At 42.6% G+C, this 17,542-nt stretch overlaps 1 protein-coding gene across 1 annotated transcript in view; it reads right to left on the minus strand.

Moving 5' to 3' along the window:
• AKAP12 (A-kinase anchoring protein 12) overlaps window positions 1-17,542 on the minus strand; it is a 111,307-nt gene that overhangs the window by 5,900 nt on the left and 87,865 nt on the right. The window lies entirely within an intron of this gene.

Below are 17,542 nucleotides of genomic sequence, written 5' to 3' on the forward strand. Positions count from 1 at the left end.
GATACCAAAAAAGTAAGCGAGGAGTAGGGGATACTTTCCTTATGAAAAAACGCCAATCAATAAATTTAGATATAACTTGCACTTTGATCCGTAGAGCTATTCTTTAGAATTTAGAATTCTACCACATCAAGATTCATGTTTATTAAGGACGATAGTTAAGAAAAATGGTTCTTTTATAGACAGTTGTCCAGGCTCTTCCTAGGCCGCAGCAAACAGCCGTTCAGCCTTGAAAATGCAGAGCATCACTGTCTCTAAACACGTATTTGTATCATTCATCAAACAATTAACTTAAAGGAAATAATACAAGTGGATTTTCGCTTGCAGTTAATTTGGAGAGGAGAAAACCATGTTTTAATTCGCTTCAACTGTAGGGTCAACTGAACTGAACTTTTTCAGTTGCTTAGAAAAATAAAAATAATTTCTCATTATATAAAATAAATGCAACACTGTTTCATGGCCAATGAGGTTACTCTTTTGAATTGTGGGCCTGACTGAAGGCATTTGGAACTAGTCATATCACTACTAAAATCAGCTATTCAGAAACAAATTTTAAAAAGACAGGAATTAGGGGGAAAGTTTTTAATAGAAGAGACTTGGAAGCAAAGCAAGGAAATTGACTGGCTGTAGCTTAAGCGGTTGCCTTATTTGGTAAAGCCTAGTTGGCTGTTTATCAGTAGACTTAGAAAAACCACGTTTACTAACACCATTCTAATAACTCATTCAGTCAAGAATCAAGAGATGCTAAAACTTTTGGGTGAAAGGTTTCCAGCACACCTACAGTTCTAGAGTATCAACACACAGATTACTTCGTTTCAAAAGCAACAACTTCCTTTATAATGCAGAAACCTGCCAGGCACCACCTTAACCAAGCGATCAGAATTAACATCTCCAATAATGGGACAAAACTGTCATCATGCTTCGTGACGTGAGGCACTGAGAAGGCCAATAAATCAGCTACACAGTACTCCTGACAAAAATGTTTAACAGAATTGTATCGTGTGGAAACAGTCAGACAACAGCCCACATGGAAGCCTGGCCTGAAATATAAATGTCGCAAAGGACAAAAATCAAACATAAATACAAATGGATGGTCTGCAAGTAACTTTCAAATAGTTTAAGGCGAGAGAATGAGGGGGTACGGGTAGAGGGGAAGGAAAATGTGGTAAAACATCAGTGAATGGTGAATAAAGTCAAGTGTATATGGGTGTTTATTGTATTTTTCTTTAGGTTTGAATTTTTTTTTAACATCTTTATTGCAGTATAATTGCTTTACAATGGTGTGTTAGTTTCTGCTTTATAATTTAGGTTCGAATTTTAAAACTTGTTGGGGGTTAAAGAAGCAAGTCAATGTGATTTAATAAAGGGTGGGATTCTGTGCTAAATTTAAAAATTTAAGAAGCATAACAACCAGAGACACCAGGCATGGTCCTGGGTTGGATATTTGTTAGGGCAAGCCAGCTTAATGACATTTTTGGGTCTACCTGGGATACTCAGTGTCAGATTAGAGGAGATGAATTCTTACCAAAATGAAATGGTAGAAATTTTGACTGAAGAAAAGCAGGTTACCAAACAGTGTATGTACTATGACCTCATTTTGGTTTAAAAACTCTCTCTCTCCCTCTCTCTCTAGGCCCCAGCAAACAGTCGTTCAGCCTTGAAAATGCAGAGCATCACTCTCTCTCTCTCTCTCTCTCTCTCACACACACACACACACACACACCCCTCACATACGACTTCCGGAGGATGGGAATGTGATATAGTTTACTTTTGCTTATCTGAAGTTTCTCATTTTCTTTTTAGTATTGCTTTCTGTAATAAACAAAAAACACACACACCACACACCCCTCACATACGACTTCCGGAGGATGGGAATGTGATATAGTTTACTTTTGCTTATCTGAAGTTTCTCATTTTCTTTTTAGTATTGCTTTCTGTAATAAACAAAAAGGTCAATTAAAACTGACGCACAAAAAGGTCCCAATAATGTTGGAACAACATACTTAATGCCTGCTGCACAAAATGAAGCTTAATAATTATAACCAGTTCCAATACCAGTGCTTAGAACGTGGCAATAAGTATTTGAAATACAGAACTATGTGGAAATACAGAAACCATATGCATATCCAAATCCATAAATTCCTTTAATTTATATCATCTTATTTCTCCAAGAAAATAATTTTATACTTTATGTGAAATATTACAAACCTATGTCTACAAATTTCCATTTTACTATTTATTGGGTTTCATTTTGAAAGTGAAGCCTAGAAAGTTCACTGAAAAGCTGTCCAAAGTACCACCCAAGTGAAGACCAGAGCCCGTGTGCAGAGCCCTGTTTGAACATGCCTTGTACTGTGCTAGAAATCAACCTAATGTCCTTTTCCCCTTGCTTTTTCTTCTCTAACGTTACCAGATTTATGGATAATCACAGATAAAAACTGTGACCATCTGGACCTCCTCTTCTGCAGAGAGGAAGGAAGGATACTGAGGAGGTGCTCTAACGCTACCCACGTACTTACAGGGCTGGGCAGAGCCTCAGCTTTGGTGACAGTGCGTAGTTGTCTCTGTAAGAGTTTTGGGAGTTTCAGCCAATTTTCATTTTTTTCTAACTGATATCAGTATCTAAGGTAGAATTAAAAAGAAAAAAAAAAAACCGAACTGAACATTTTGTGTTTTTTTTGGCCTCGCCACAAAGCTTGCAGGATCTCAGTTCCCCGACCGGGGATTGAACCCAGGCCACGCCAGTGAAAGCTCGGACTCCTAACCACTAGGCAACCAGAGAAGTCCCCAAACTGAACACTTTTTTAAAAATTCATTTCTTAAATTTATTTTTGGCTGTGTTGGGTCTTCGTTGCTGCCCATGGGCTTTCTCTAGTTGCGGTGAGTGGGGGCTACTCTTCGTTGCGGTACACGGGCTCCTCATTGCGGTGGCTTCTCTTGTGGCAGAGCACACGCTCTAGGAGCGTGGGATTCAGTAGCTGTGGCACACGGGCTTCAGTAGTTGTGGCTTGCCGGCTCTAGAGCACAGCCTGAGTAGTTGTGATGCACAGGCTTTAGTTGCTCCGTGGCATGTGGGCTCTTCCCGGACTAAGGCTCGAACCTATGTCTCCCGCACTGGCAGGCAGATTCTTAACCACTGCGCCACCAGGGAAGCCCCCAGAACTGAACATTTTAGATAAAGAAGGTTTGAAGAAAAACCAACTTGATTACTTTCAAGTACGCTTCTTAAAGGGAACTTTTTCCTTTTCTTTTTTAAAAAAATCAATTTGAGAACCAAACACTGAACTCTAGTTAATAACATGCATGCTGAAGTGTTTAGTGGTGAAGCATACTGATGCCTGCAGCTTACTTTGAAATGCATAAAAGAGAAGTAAGATGGACTCATGAACCGATACAAGGATGGATAGTTGAAGAGATATGTGAGAAGGCAAGCATCGTAAAACATTAATTATACAATCTAGATAAATATACATGTCTAATATTCACTTTTCCATATCTTAAAATTTTTCTTAAATAAATAAATTTGGGGGGAAAAGCTCCCCAGGTGATAAAAAAAAAATCTCTTTGAAATACACATTTGTGACCAACTTTAGACTTTATAAACAATAAAGGAGGACTTCCCTGGTGGTGCAGTGGTTAAGAATCCGCCTACCACTGCAGGGGACATGGGTTCAATCCCTGGTCCAGGAAGACCCCAAATGCCGCGGAGCAACTAAGCCCGTGCACCACAACTACTGAGCCTGCGTGCCGCAACTACTGAAACCTGCACGGCTAGAGCCCGTGCTCCGCCACATGAAAAGCCACTGCAATGAGAAGCCCGTGCACTGCAAAGAAGAGTAGCCTCCGCTCGCCACAACAAGAGAAAGCCCGTGCCCAGCAACGAAGACCCAACGCAGCCAAAACTAAATAAATTTATTTTTAAAAAATAAAGGAAAAATCACAACCCACATTAAATACTGAGGCAAATATCCCAAGAGAAAGAAAAATTCAGACACATGTGATAAGACTGTCCAGAGTATCCAACCCTGACATTCCTTTCCTTCTGGGAATTATTTTTTTTTAAGTATGTATAATCTTCTGAAATAAGAATATGCTGTTTATTTATCTCTTGTAAAAATAAAATACAGTGTGTGTGAAAAAAAATGCTGTAAGTTTCCATTTGTTCCTATTTAATCCAGTTTATACAGTTAAGTCTTAACTTCAAGGATTTCTTGAAGTTAAGTGCATTTCGATGAACTACTTTACAAATTTTCCCAATTATAAAAGCATACTCATCAGAGAAGTTTCTGCAAACACTTCTAATGCAACACGAGAGATGTGACCTTCTTTTTTTTAAAGATGTATGATATCATTGGAAATACACTAGAGGAAAAAGTCAAAGCCCAATAATAAACTCTATTCTACTATAAATTTACTAGTAATGCACACATATAAAAATTAAATTTCCTGCCAGCAAGCAGGAGGTAAAAATACTCATTAACTAACCTCTCTAGAAGCCATTAGAAAATGCAGAGACGTTTTGCTAACATAGTAGGAGAAAGTAGGTGTTATATACACACCATTTCCCCCGTTTCCCCTCCATGCTCCTAAATCTGTGTTTCAATTTGAAACACCTTTTATAAAACTCTGGGATGACTGGAATGTTTACAGTCAAAACTCGGGAAACAAAGCTGAACAGCTGCTAACTGGTATTACAAAACAACTATTGATGGTTCCTTATAGCTTAGCAATATTCAGATGTTCTCTTTAGAGTGTTATATGGCTGAACCCATTAAAAAAGAAAAGTATTTAAGATCACAGGAAAATTAAAAATCCTAACTGGTCAACTGGTATGCAGTCTCTTTTTACCTAAGTAATCCTAGGAGCTACTATTGTCAGAACAATCTTCCAGACTGGGCAAGGCCCCTGCTGGCCCAGATGGTGCCTTTGTGCTTTGTGCACAAGGCTGGACAAACCCAACTCAGCCCTGATTTCCACTTGCCTTCTGTACCAGCTAGACCTGTACAGACCTTACAGAGAGGCCCTGTTTCCTAAAATACCCCTTTGATCACACCATGAAGCTAGCTGCCAAACATCCCTAAGGGCTCCAGGATCTAGGGGAGTGCCTTCTACACTACTAACCTGGCAGCCAAGGCTGTCTAAATTACATTCTAACATATAAGGCAACTTAAAAAAAAAAATTTTTTTATCGGATATATGCATATGTATAACTGATTCACTTTGCTGTATACCTCAAACTAACACAACATTGTAAATCAACTATACTCCAATAAAAATAAGCCAACTTTGATCGCACACTTGCACTTTAGAGGTCTGTAACCTGCCTCAAACCACGTTGCGACCACGTGGCTACCCACTCAGCTGGGAACCCGCAGGTAGTGAAACTTAGATCCTTTTTTTTCAGCCTCGTTTCCCATGACTGGGCCAGGCGCTCGGCGTGCTGCAGCCGAATAGCAAGGCCTGCTCCGTCCTGTTCTGCATCCCCCATTTTGCTCGCCTGCCTCTGGGCTCTCGGGGGGGTGGGGGTGGGGGGCGACTTTCTGGTCTTGGCTAAATCCTTGTGATTTTTCGAGGCCTGTATCGTTTTCTACCTCGCCCGCCTGCCGGGCAAAGACCTTCCCAGGTGACCCCAGCCCGCACAATCTCTATCCCAATCCTCACGCCCCCCCTTCTAGGTCATTGTCTTCCCGAATGTGCCTCCTTCTGGCAAGAAGCAACGTGCAGCCTAGGGCCTCCCTTGCGCTGCGGTTCTGTTTTTCAGTTTCCGGACGAGGTGCTGGCTCGGAGAGTGCAGGGTTCGGGCACATGCTCCACGGGCCTCAGCGAACCCTGTGGAGCCCAGAGGGTGGCTCTGCAGCCCTGGGCATGGTGTCCTGTGGTGTCCCGCCCTAACATCCCCACTCCCCCCACCCCCGAACCCCCGCCCCCGCGCGCTCCTGCGCCGGCAGGTTGATGAAAGCAAGGGAAAGGAGGAAGGATGGAAACCCACACACCCATCTAACTGACACTTCACGGGGCGCTCCCGGCGATCCGGCCCGCCAGGCCCTGGGGCGAACCGCCGCTGGGGGGGCGCGCGCTACTCACAGCAGAGGATACTCCAGCAGGGCCTGGCGCGCGCCGCTGGCCGGCAGGGGCAATCCAACAGAGGCCCCGGAGGCCCCAGCCTTCCTCTGCCGGCTGCCCCATCGCTGCATGGAGACGCCCCTGGGAGAGTCGCGCACGTCTCAGAGGGCTCAGCCTCCTCGTCAGCCTGCAAGGGAAAGCCAGGAGGCCCTGAGCATCACCCCCAGGGGCCCCTCTTCCAGGCGAGGCACACTAGGTGCCGGAAACCAGCCAAATGTCCCTGGCCAAAGGCCGCCAAACCTCACTGCCGCAGCGTTCCTGTACTGCCTCACTTATCCGCACAACATTCCATCGAGTAGTTGATCCAAAACCGGCATCAGTGGCCTAGGGCATGGCAGGCACCTGTGCCTCGGTGGGTTTGTTTGTAAGTACTCCAACTTCCTAAGTATTAGAATAAGAATTGGTTTCCCATTATGAAGCTATCATTTCCAATCATAGAGCCTTAGAGCTGGAAAGCAGCGGTCACCTGGTCCCCCCAGCTGGTTTACAGGGGAATAAACTGACTTCAATCATGGCTGGGGCTTCCCTGGTGGCACAGTGGTTGAGAATCTGCCTGCTAATGCAGGGGACACGGGTTCGAGCCCTGGTCTGGGAAGATCCCACATGCCGCGGAGCAACTAGGCCCGTGAGCCACAACTACTGAGCCTGCGCGTCTGGAGGCTGTGCTCCGCAACAAGAGAGGCCGCAAGAGTGAGAGGCCCGTGCACCGCGATGAAGAGTGGCCCCCGCTTGCCACAACTAGAGAAAGCCCTCGCACAGAATCGAAGACCCAACACAGCAAAAATAAATTAATTAATTAATAAACTCCTACCCCCAACGTCTTCTAAAAAAAAAAAAAAAAAAAAAAACATGGCTCTATGTGGGAAATGCAAAATGGTATCGCCACTTGGGAAGACAGTGGGGCAGTTTCTTGCAAAACCAAACACACTCTTACCATCTGATCCAGCAACTATGCTCCTTGGTTTTTCCCTAAATATTCTTGGAATTTACTCATACCCACATTTGGTATGAGTTGAAAACATGTCCACACAAGAACGCACACATGGATGTTTATAGCAGCTTTACTCACAATTGCAAAAACTCGGAAGCTATCAAGATGTTCTTCATAGGTGAATGGATAAATAAACTACGTATACCCAGGCAATAAAATAGTATTCAGCACTATAGACAAGCTAGCAAATCATGAAGACATGGAGGGGCCTTAACAAGAGCATATGACTAAGTGAAAGAAGCCAAACTGAAAAGGCTACATACTGTACGATTGCAACTCCACGGCATTCTGGAAAAAGCACAACTGTGGAGACAATAAAAAGATCAGTGTTACGGGGGTAGGGAGGTGGGAGGGATGAACAGGCAGAGCAGAGTGGACTTTTTAGGACGGTGAAATACACTGCATGATACTCTAGATACATGTCATTATACATTTCTTCAAACCCACAGAATGTACACCACCAAGAGTGAACCTATGTAAACGAACCCACACCAATGTAAACTACGGACTTTGAGTGATAATGATGTCAGTGTAGGCTCATGGATGGTAACAAATGTACCGCTCTGGTGTGGGACGCTGATAGTGGGAGAGGCTAGGCATGTGTGGGGTTAGGGAGTATATAGGAAACTGTACTTTCCACTCTTTCTTGCTGTGACCCTAAAACTGCTCTAAGAAATAAAGTCTACTTTTTACAAAATGGTAAACACAAAGTTTGTCTTTTTAAAAGAAAAATAAACTCCATGTACTCTCAAAGCATTAAAATTCTTATTCTCCAAACATTGTAACTTTACAATTTGTAAATGCCACTTATGACAAGAAAAATTATTTAGACATGTCAACACCTACACTTAAGAGAAAAATTGCTATATGTCTGATGTGGACAGCAATTCAAATTCGATTTCAGTGTAAAAAGCGGTTTTTTCATGGTTACAGTCATGCTTTAAAAAAAGAAAGAACACAGATATACTATGCACCCACTCAAAGATAATGATTCAAAAGATCACCTGAGTACACCTGTAACTTACATAATATTGTACATCAACTCTACCTCAATAAAAAAATTTTTTTAAATGTTGTAAGATCACCTGACCATCATTTTATCACTTTGTCAAGGTAAAGACTGGATAAAAGCAAGAATCAATGGGTGCTGGACTTCCTTGGTGGTGCAGTGGTTAAGAATCCGCCTGCCAATGAAGGACACGGGTTCGATCCCTAGTCCGGGAAGATCCCACATGCCGCGGAGCAACTAAGCCCGTGCGCCACAACTACTGAGCCCGCGCGCAGCAACTCCTGAAGCCCACGAGCCCTAGGGCCTGTGCTCTGCAACAAGAGAAGCCACTGCACTGCAACGAAGAGTAGCCCCCGCTCGCCGCAACTAGAGAAAGTCCGTATGCAGCCACGAAGACCCAACTCGGCCGTAAATAAATAAATAAATAAATAAGAATCAATGGGTGCTAAATGGGGGAGGGGGGGAGTTGGGCTGGATACTTACATGCCTAATAGTCGAAAGGGTGGTGAAATCGGACAACAGCTCAACATCAACCTATGAGGGACAGATGGACATTGTGTACAATACCTTGAGAAGGAAACAATGTCATCTGCGGCTAAGAATGCACAACCTAAATTCAATTAGGAGAAAACAAACACAAAATAAGGAATGTGGTAGAAATGGGAAGAGAACTATATGCTTTGAACATGCCAATATCTAAAAGACAAAGGTTATACAGGTGTTCCAGATTAAAAGAGGCTAAACAGATTATGACATAATACCTGACCTGAGGATGGATCTTGCAATGCAAGGGGAGAATGCTAAAAAGGACCTTATTAGATAACTGACAAGATTGAAAAAAGAATGGTAGATTATAAAATAAGTATTGTGATAATGTAACTATCTGACATTGATAACGGTACTATGATTACGAAAGGAAATATCTCTATTCTTAGGAAATACACACTGAAGCATTTAAGAGTGAAGGACCATGAGGTACATAACCTTTCCTCAGATGATTCAGAAAGCTCCACATCTCATGCCTACATAAGACATAACAGGAACCTGTATGTTGGTTTTTTATTTTGTTTTGTTTTCCAACATAGAGCGAGAGAGTAAATAATGAAGCAAATGAGGCAAATGTTAAGTGAATCTAGGTGAAGAGTACATGACGGGCCCTGTACCATTTTTATTTTTGCTAAGTTATTCTTTTAAACAATCAATCAGAAGAATGAACAAGTGCAGATGACTAATGAAAATATAGAGAACAACAAAAATGGAGACGGTAATGATTCACCCTACCTGATTTTAGTGGCTCTTTGCCTCACATTATATACCATAAAACAAATTTTTATCAATGAATTAAATAACAGAAAAACTCTTCCCCTACCCCCCAAAGAAGAGACAGAATTCAGGTAGAAAGGAATAAGATTAAAGACCAGAAGTTCTAGAGACAGACTGGTGTTTAAATTTCAGCTGCACCACCTACTAGCACTGGGCCCTTGGGCACATCTCTTGAAGTTTCTGTTCTCAGTGCCCTCACCTATAACATAGGTCCCCTCCACTACTAGCAAAGGCTAGTTAGGAGGGTAAAACATCAGCAGGCAGTCTAGAATAAAAATAAAACAAAAGCCATTAGAATGGCTTTTTTTTTTTTTTTGGCTTCACTGTTTTCCTCAGAACAGAAATACTTCCTTTTAATTACTTTTTACCAATTCCAACAGTGATCTATATGAATTGTAGCAGATTTAAAAATACAGAAAATTGGGACTAACATCCATAAAGACTATATCCAGTGATAATGGCTATTAATATCTGTATTTTCTTCTGGATAAATTATCTAATGGCCTTCAAAACTATGACATACTGGTTGCATAATTTCTTTTTATGTCCCCTTGTTTTTAGACAATTTATGTTGGTCCAGTTTTTCATTATCACACTCACATGTATAAAGTCATTGTCCAAACCCGGGAAGGAGTTTTTGAACAGAAGAGGGCAGTCTTGAGCAGCCTTCCGCTCTCCAGACCTGGCAGCCTTGAGACACTCCTAGACCTTCAGCACCACAAGACGCTGCAGAAACCCATCGATACATAAAGTTTAGGTGCTCTTTCAAGTTCTGCGAAGTCATATCACACCTGTTTTTACCTCTTCGACTCCCAGCATAAACACTTCAAGAGGGGAAATGGGCATTCTGAGTTAGCCCCCTATCTGCTCTCTTCCTTATTTGCACCCAGATCTAGATCCTTTTCCCCGATTTTGGACCAAGTTAAGGTCACACGTAGATGAGCCCTACTTTCTGTCTGGAACTCCATACCTCCCCTCCCCTGCTTTCCCAGCCCAACTGTACACAGTACAGCGAAATCACCCCACATTTCCCAGGTTCCGGTTGAAGGCAGAGAGTCCCAGACCATCATCCATCCCACCCACGTTCCAGTTTGTGGTTAGCAGAAAGCTCTGTAAAGGTGTTTCTATGAGCTGTCTGCATGCAGGTTCTAAGTGAGTTCAAAGATCTTAGCTTGGTGGGCAAACAAGGAGGCTGTTAAACGCGTAAAAGAACAGCTAAATAAATATCAGTGTAAAAATGTAACAATACAGCTTATAGTCCATGAAATTATAATTAATTTATCAAAAAGAAAAAAGAAGAACAGCCAAAAAATGTGGGGTGGGGCTTCCCTGGTGGCGCAGTGGTTGGGAGTCCGCCTGCAGATGCAGGGGACACGGGTTCCTGCCCCGGTGCAGGAAGATCCCACATGCCGCGGAGCGGCTGGGCCTGTGGGCCATGGCCGCTGGGCCTGCGCGTCCGGAGCCTGTGCTCCGGCAACGCGAGAGGCCACAACAGTGAGAGGCCCGCGTACCGCAAAAAACACGTTCTCGCCAGGCATCAAAGAGGGCCAAAAGTTTGGGAGAGGGAGTCGGTCAATGTGTCAACTGGGAAAGCTCTAGGAGGCGGAACCAGCAAATGCTTCATCTCCATGCAGTCCTGCTCGTCACTGGTCCTCTCCCCACCCCGCAGACACTTCAAAGGGCGAGAAAATACTACAGTTCTTGCAAAAGGACCCCCACACTCATCGGCAGCACCCTAAGCATAGTCTTACCTGGACATGTGATGTGTGTCAACATGGTTTTCCACTAAAACCGTTAGTGGCATCAACATCATAAGTCTTGCTTCGTAAATAAACATCAACGTAGAAATCAAGTATTTCTAGTCCCCTTTTGTGGGAGGAGATTCTAGATTCTTTGTGAGTGTTACTATGTTGGAAACATTACTTGGGAAAGAAAAAGATGATTTAAAAATGACATAGGAAGCGCTTTCACTCGCTTAATTTTCTGCATATGCCCCAGAAGGAGCCTCTTAAGGGTGGACATACAGCTTTATAGATGCAGAAAAGATAAAGGCGAGTGACGGGTGAAGTGATGGTGCACCTTCTGAAGTTTTATCAAAGACTTTGAATAAGCTTTTTGTTTGTCCTTATGTTTTTCTAAGACAAATGAAAGGTCTCCTTTTCTTTTCTTTTTTAGCCACACTGCGCCGCTGTGGTATCTTAGTTCCCCAACCAGGGATCGAACCCTGGCCCCCGGCAGTGGAAGTGCGGAGTCTTAACCACTGGACCGCCAGGGAAGTCCCGAAAGGTCTCCTTAAAGAAAAAAGTGTGGAAAGTGAAACGGAGAAGAAAAATGACAGCTGGTAGTACATACTTTCTGCCCCTATATTTTTGCTTTTAAAAGTATAAACTATCCTCAGGTACTACATAATAGGAAAACTCATAGCATATCTGTAATAGTAATAACCTAGGAGTTGTTTAATATTTTGAACAGCTTAACAAGCCCTTCCAAGGCCAAAAAGAACCTACAGAACATTAGTCAAGTCAAATAAATGTGAAAATATACGAATAGTTATATCTTCAGTAATGTCGAAAGAAACCAAAACTTGAAAGCATTTCGTGGACAGAAATTCCACTTTGGAAGAGAATTGTCAAAGCTTTTCCTTTTTCGGTGTTATCGTCTACTAAACTATGCTTATCTGCAGATAAATGTCCAGTCAATCCCAATTTATAAAATCAAGTACAAGAGATCTATGAGTATGGGCGAATATACATTTTCCCTGTGAACAATTTCATATTCCTCCACCTTCCAAGTCTCAAAGGGTCCATGATCACAAGAGGTTAAAGGTCCTGTACTGAACCCTGCTTCCCGTGCAGACACCCTGCTCCCAAGCTCCACAAAATGCAACAACCATTTGTGGGTCCAAAAGCTGCAAGATCCGCATTCCTTTCTCACTCTTCCAAATATTCAGAGATTAAGAGATAAAAGTATGACTTGTTTTCTTTACTTTAGATGTTTAAAAGAAAAAAAAAACCTTTAAGGAATATGTCATATTATAGATTACAAAATGTTAATGTTTTTATCCAAACTTAGGTATATTTGTCAGATAAAAAGTGCAATATTGTAAACAGCTGTAACACTGATTTTTTTTTTCGGTTTAGTATAACCCATGCTCTCCGCTCCCCATGCAAATTGGGGCTGCTTGCTGTGACATCTGGAACTGGTTAACTTTCCCCCATGATTTGCAGCATTGCCCTGAAATTTTTCCAGGAATTCTCCACATTCTAAATCCATCTCTATATCTTACACACCCAACCAACTATTCTCATTCTAATGCTGATCAACCACGAAACCTCCAAGGGGAGATGTGTAACTGGGGTTGAAACTCAGAGAAGCAAAACCCCACACAGGAGCATACAGGTGATGCTCATCATCGCCCCTGGCTTTGATAGTGACGTCCCGTGGTCCCTTATACACCTGGGCAGGCATGTAAAAATGTGGGCACCACGAAATCAAATCAGCATCCGTTACACAATGAGAAAGAGGTCCTTTACAAGCTATTCTACAGCTGTGCTTTTTTTTTTTTTTTTTTTGGCGGTATGCGGGCCTCTCACTGTTGTGGCCTCTCCCGTTGCGGAGCACAGGCTCTGGACGCGCAGGCTCAGCGGCCTTGGCTCATGGGCCCAGCTGCTCAGCGGCAGGTGGGATCTTCCCAGACCGGGGCACGGACCCGTGTCCCCTGCATCGGCCGGCGGACTCAACCACTGCGCCACCAGGGAAGCCCACAGCTGTGCTTCTTAGTAGCTGTGGAACACAGAGAAACTTAGTTTTCATGTTAAAAAGGGGGTTAAAAGACCACTTTTTGCAGGATTTTTGTGGGAAATCATGATAATGGCCACCTCAGAGTGGGCACTCGGTACACAGCAGTTACTGGGCCAGAGTTGTGAGGGTATTAATTTCAGGCTTCACAAATCCCTTGATGACCAATCTGCCTGCACGGCAGAGAGAAGCAGCCATGTGGGGGGGGGGGGAGATTTTTTTAATCTTGTAAAGTGATTTGCATAAAGAAGTGCATTATCAATCATCTAGAACTTTTGTGAATATTGGAGGATTCTTTCTTCCCAGTTTACTTTAGAGATAAAGAATACTGTTGCCCTAATTCCTCGTGATAACTCTATATTTTGTCTCAATACTGTGTGTGAGTTAGGGAAAACAGGAAAGATATTTTCCTAATTCAAAAAGGTGGTTTTTTTTGTTTTTTTGCTGGCATGCCACCGATACATGGGTGGGGAGGGGATACCTCTTTCATCATCGTGTCCAATTACTTATTTTCTAGTTCTTAAACTAAGCTACAGCTAACACGATGTGAGGGAAAGACTTCAGGAAAGGCAACAGAATGTGATGTGAATAATCAATCATCTCCTACTTGAAGGTCTGCTGTATTCACTTCAGGGGGTTGTGCGCACAAGGTCTGAGGAGGGGAGAATAATGGTATTAGGTGACAGCTTTCCCCTGCTTCACAAAATGAAAACTCATTCCTAAGCAGTTCTACAAAAATGTCATCAGTCCTGCTCCCTTCCTATTAATTGTGAAACTGAAACACATTCTCACATAAGGCAGTCCTACTAAAGCAGCCGAGAATAACTTTCTCCTATATTATTTATTTTTTAAAATATTTTTATTTATTTATTTAGGCTACGCTGGATCTTAGTTGCTGCATGCGGGATCTTTAGTTGTGGCATGCAGGCTCTTAGCTGCAGCATGGGGGGGATCTAGTTCCCCGACCAGGGATGGAACCCAGGCCCCCTGCATTGGCAGCGAGGGGTTCTAACCACTGAACCGTCAGGGAAGTCCCTCTCCTACATTATTTAAATGAGCAATCCTGAAGTTACAAAAAACCTTTGCTATTCAACTAATCCTGAATGCCAATATTAAAAGCCTTCATTGCTTTTCAAGATTCTGACCAGTTATTTAAAGACTATTGATTGTAAATCTTCCTCATCAGAATAACTTGCAGAGGAAAAAAGAAAAAGACGGTTGAAACTCCTTTTTAATTTTTACTTCTTCCATTATGAAATGTTTATTTGCTATAAACCTTTTGGAGTTCAAGATTTTCTGCACACTTTCTTTTTACCACATCCTTCATATCAACATTGTAATAAAACTCAGAAAGCAATTGATCCAATTATTTAAAGCTGCCTTAAAAATTAGACAGCCCTTGCAACTCTTTCCATTCATTTAGCATCCCATTAGGATTACGTGAACCAATTTTTTTTTTTTTTAACATCTTTATTGGGGTATAATTGCTTTACAATGGTGTGTTAGTTTCTGCTTTATAACAGAGTGAGTCAGTTATACATATATATATGTTCCCATATCTCTTCCCTCTTTGTCTCCCTCCCTCCCACCCTCCCTATCCCACCCCTCCAGACAGCCACAAAGAACCGAGCCGGTTTCCCTGTGCCATGCGGCTGCTTCCCACTGGCTATCTACCTTACGTTTGTTAGTATATATATGTCCATGTCTCTCTCTCGCCCTAACACACCTCACCCTTCCCCCTCCCCATATCCTCAAGTCTGTTCTCCAGTAGGTCTCTGTCTTTATTCCTGTTTTACCCCTAGGTTCTTCATAACATTTTTTTTTTCTTAAATTCCATATATATGTGTTAGCATACGGTATTTGTCCTTCTCTTTCTGACTTACTTCACTCTGTATGACAGACTCTAGATCTATCCACCTCATTACAAATAGCTCAATTTCGTTTCTTTTTATGGCTGAGTAATATTCCATTGTATATATGTGCCACATCTTCTTTATCCATTCATCCGACGGCGGGCACTTAGGTTGTTTCCATCTCCGGGCTATTGTAAATAGAGCTGCAATGAACATTTTGGTACATGACTCTTTCTGAATTCTGGTTTCCTCAGGGTATATACCTAGTAGTGGGATTGCTGGGTCATATGGTAGTTCTATTTGTAGTTTTTTAAGGAACCTCCATACTGTTCTCCATAGTGGCTGAACCAATTCACATTCCCACCAGCAGTGCAAGAGTGTTCCCTTTTCTCCACACCCTCTCCAGCATTTATTGTTTCTAGATTTTTTGATGATGGCCATTCTGACTGGTGTGAGATGATATCTCATTGTAGTTTTGATTTGCATTTCTCTAATGATTAATGATGTTGAGCATTGTTTCATGTGTTTGTTTTAAAGCCCCCAAGTATCCCAAGTTCGTTAACTCAACTTCTGCTTAAAAAGGACCACCTTCCTTTCCCATAAGAAACTGAGCACGTGCTAAACTCATCAAATAGTGAATATAATAAAGATCATACTGTACACAAAAAGCACCTGGAAAAAGTCATGATCATAGAAGCCCCACCCCCAGCTGTGACACCACACAAACCACACTCCCAGGCAGGCTATCTCAGGGTTGAGCATTTATATATCTCATTCACAGAAAAATTAGTGATCTGGGAAAAAAATGAATTTTGTGATTTTAATTTTTAATTTTTGTGTAGTCTAATAATACTTTCTAGGTATCATGTAAATTTTCACGCTACATACAGGGTAGAAAGGCAAGTTGAGTTAACTTGGGGAAGGAATTTTAAGGAAATTTCAAAGTAAACAAGCTCATCTATAGGAAGTGAGAGATACGGAGAAAAAGTTTAAGTCCTAGAAATTCTATACTGCCCTTTTAAGAAAACATGTATTTGGAGAACAAAGATCTCAAATATTTAGAAAAGAGCTGGTCTTATAAACGTAAATTAGCAAATGGAGTTGAACTTTGATGGGGGCAAAAGGCAGAAAGGAGGAGAAAACAGGCAGGTTCCTAAGGATTCAGGCTACAGTACATCAGCATGAGAAGATCGTATGGCAAGCAAGAGGGGCTCTGAGTACGTTCCACAAGTTTGGTGTCTGTAATTTATTTGTTGGAGGTAGGTATTAAATATTATCATTCACACTCAACAGCCAGATTTCTAGAAAGCAAGCCTAAGAAACATACATCTTTATTATTCACTGCCCAAATACTGTTGCCTGTTAGTCACCAATTTTACAGTAACTATGGCTTTATGAGAACCACCACACAGGCCTTTCTCACCTTCTGAGATGGGCCACACTCTGTCCTGTGGAGTGTATTTCCCTCTAAATAAATCCGCTTCTTCCCTATCACTTTGTCTCTCACTGAATTCTTTCTGCGATGAGACATCAAGAACCTGAGCTTCATTAAGTCCTGAGACCAGACAAGACTCCAGCCTCCAGGACTTTCCCTGAGTTCCAAAGGGTGGATTCGAACAGTTGCTAATCAGAGCAGCCAAGAAACCATCTGAGGCCAGATTGAAGGAACCAGAGAAGGTCCTCTAGATTAGGAAACCAACCATCTGAGACCCTGCACACACCCTCATCTTGTCAGCAACCCCGCTCGTGAATTATCCTTATAAAGCTCCTCATTAAATTCTGTCCCGGGTTGGGACACAGTTTTTCAAGGCAAGACCTGATGTGTCCCCTTTTGCCTACCAAAGCAATAAAGCTATCCCTTTCTACTCCCCCCCACCAAAAAAAACCCCACCACACAAACCAGAGGTAACATTTTCATCCCCTAAATGGCCAAGTGTACCTTCATTGCCAGTTCCTAATAAGCAGGTCAAAATGTCAAATACTGCAACTCCTCAACAACAGGAATTTACCTTTTTTTAATGACTATAGCAAGCAACTAGGCTTTCACAACCTATTTTCAAATTCATCCCAATCTAACATGCATCTGTTGGGGTGGGGTTGTCGTTCCCCTCCACCAGGGGAAGAGGTGCAACCCCTCACAAAATGCATTCCAGGTCTCCCCTGGGCCCGGGTCAGGAAGATTCCTGCAGAGGCAAAAAGAAAACGTTGGGTTTGCTTGGTGCCTGCTGAGCCAGAAAGAGAATGATGATCTTCTGATCAAAAAGTCAGCACAGTGAGAGCGTTAAACGCCCATCAGGATGTCCAGCCGCTGCCCTGCGGCCCCCGACCCGCCCATGTCCAAATGCAGGTTCCTCCACCTGCCACGGAGGCAGGACACAGCTGACCCGGCTTCCGCCTTACCTGTGATGGTGATGATCCCCAGCATCTCGGACGGCGCACTCCGAGCGG

The sequence above is a fragment of the Lipotes vexillifer genome, unplaced genomic scaffold (assembly GCF_000442215.2).
Source record: "Lipotes vexillifer unplaced genomic scaffold, Lipotes_vexillifer_v1.1 scaffold639, whole genome shotgun sequence".
In the NCBI taxonomy this organism is placed as follows: Eukaryota; Metazoa; Chordata; class Mammalia; order Artiodactyla; family Lipotidae; genus Lipotes; species Lipotes vexillifer.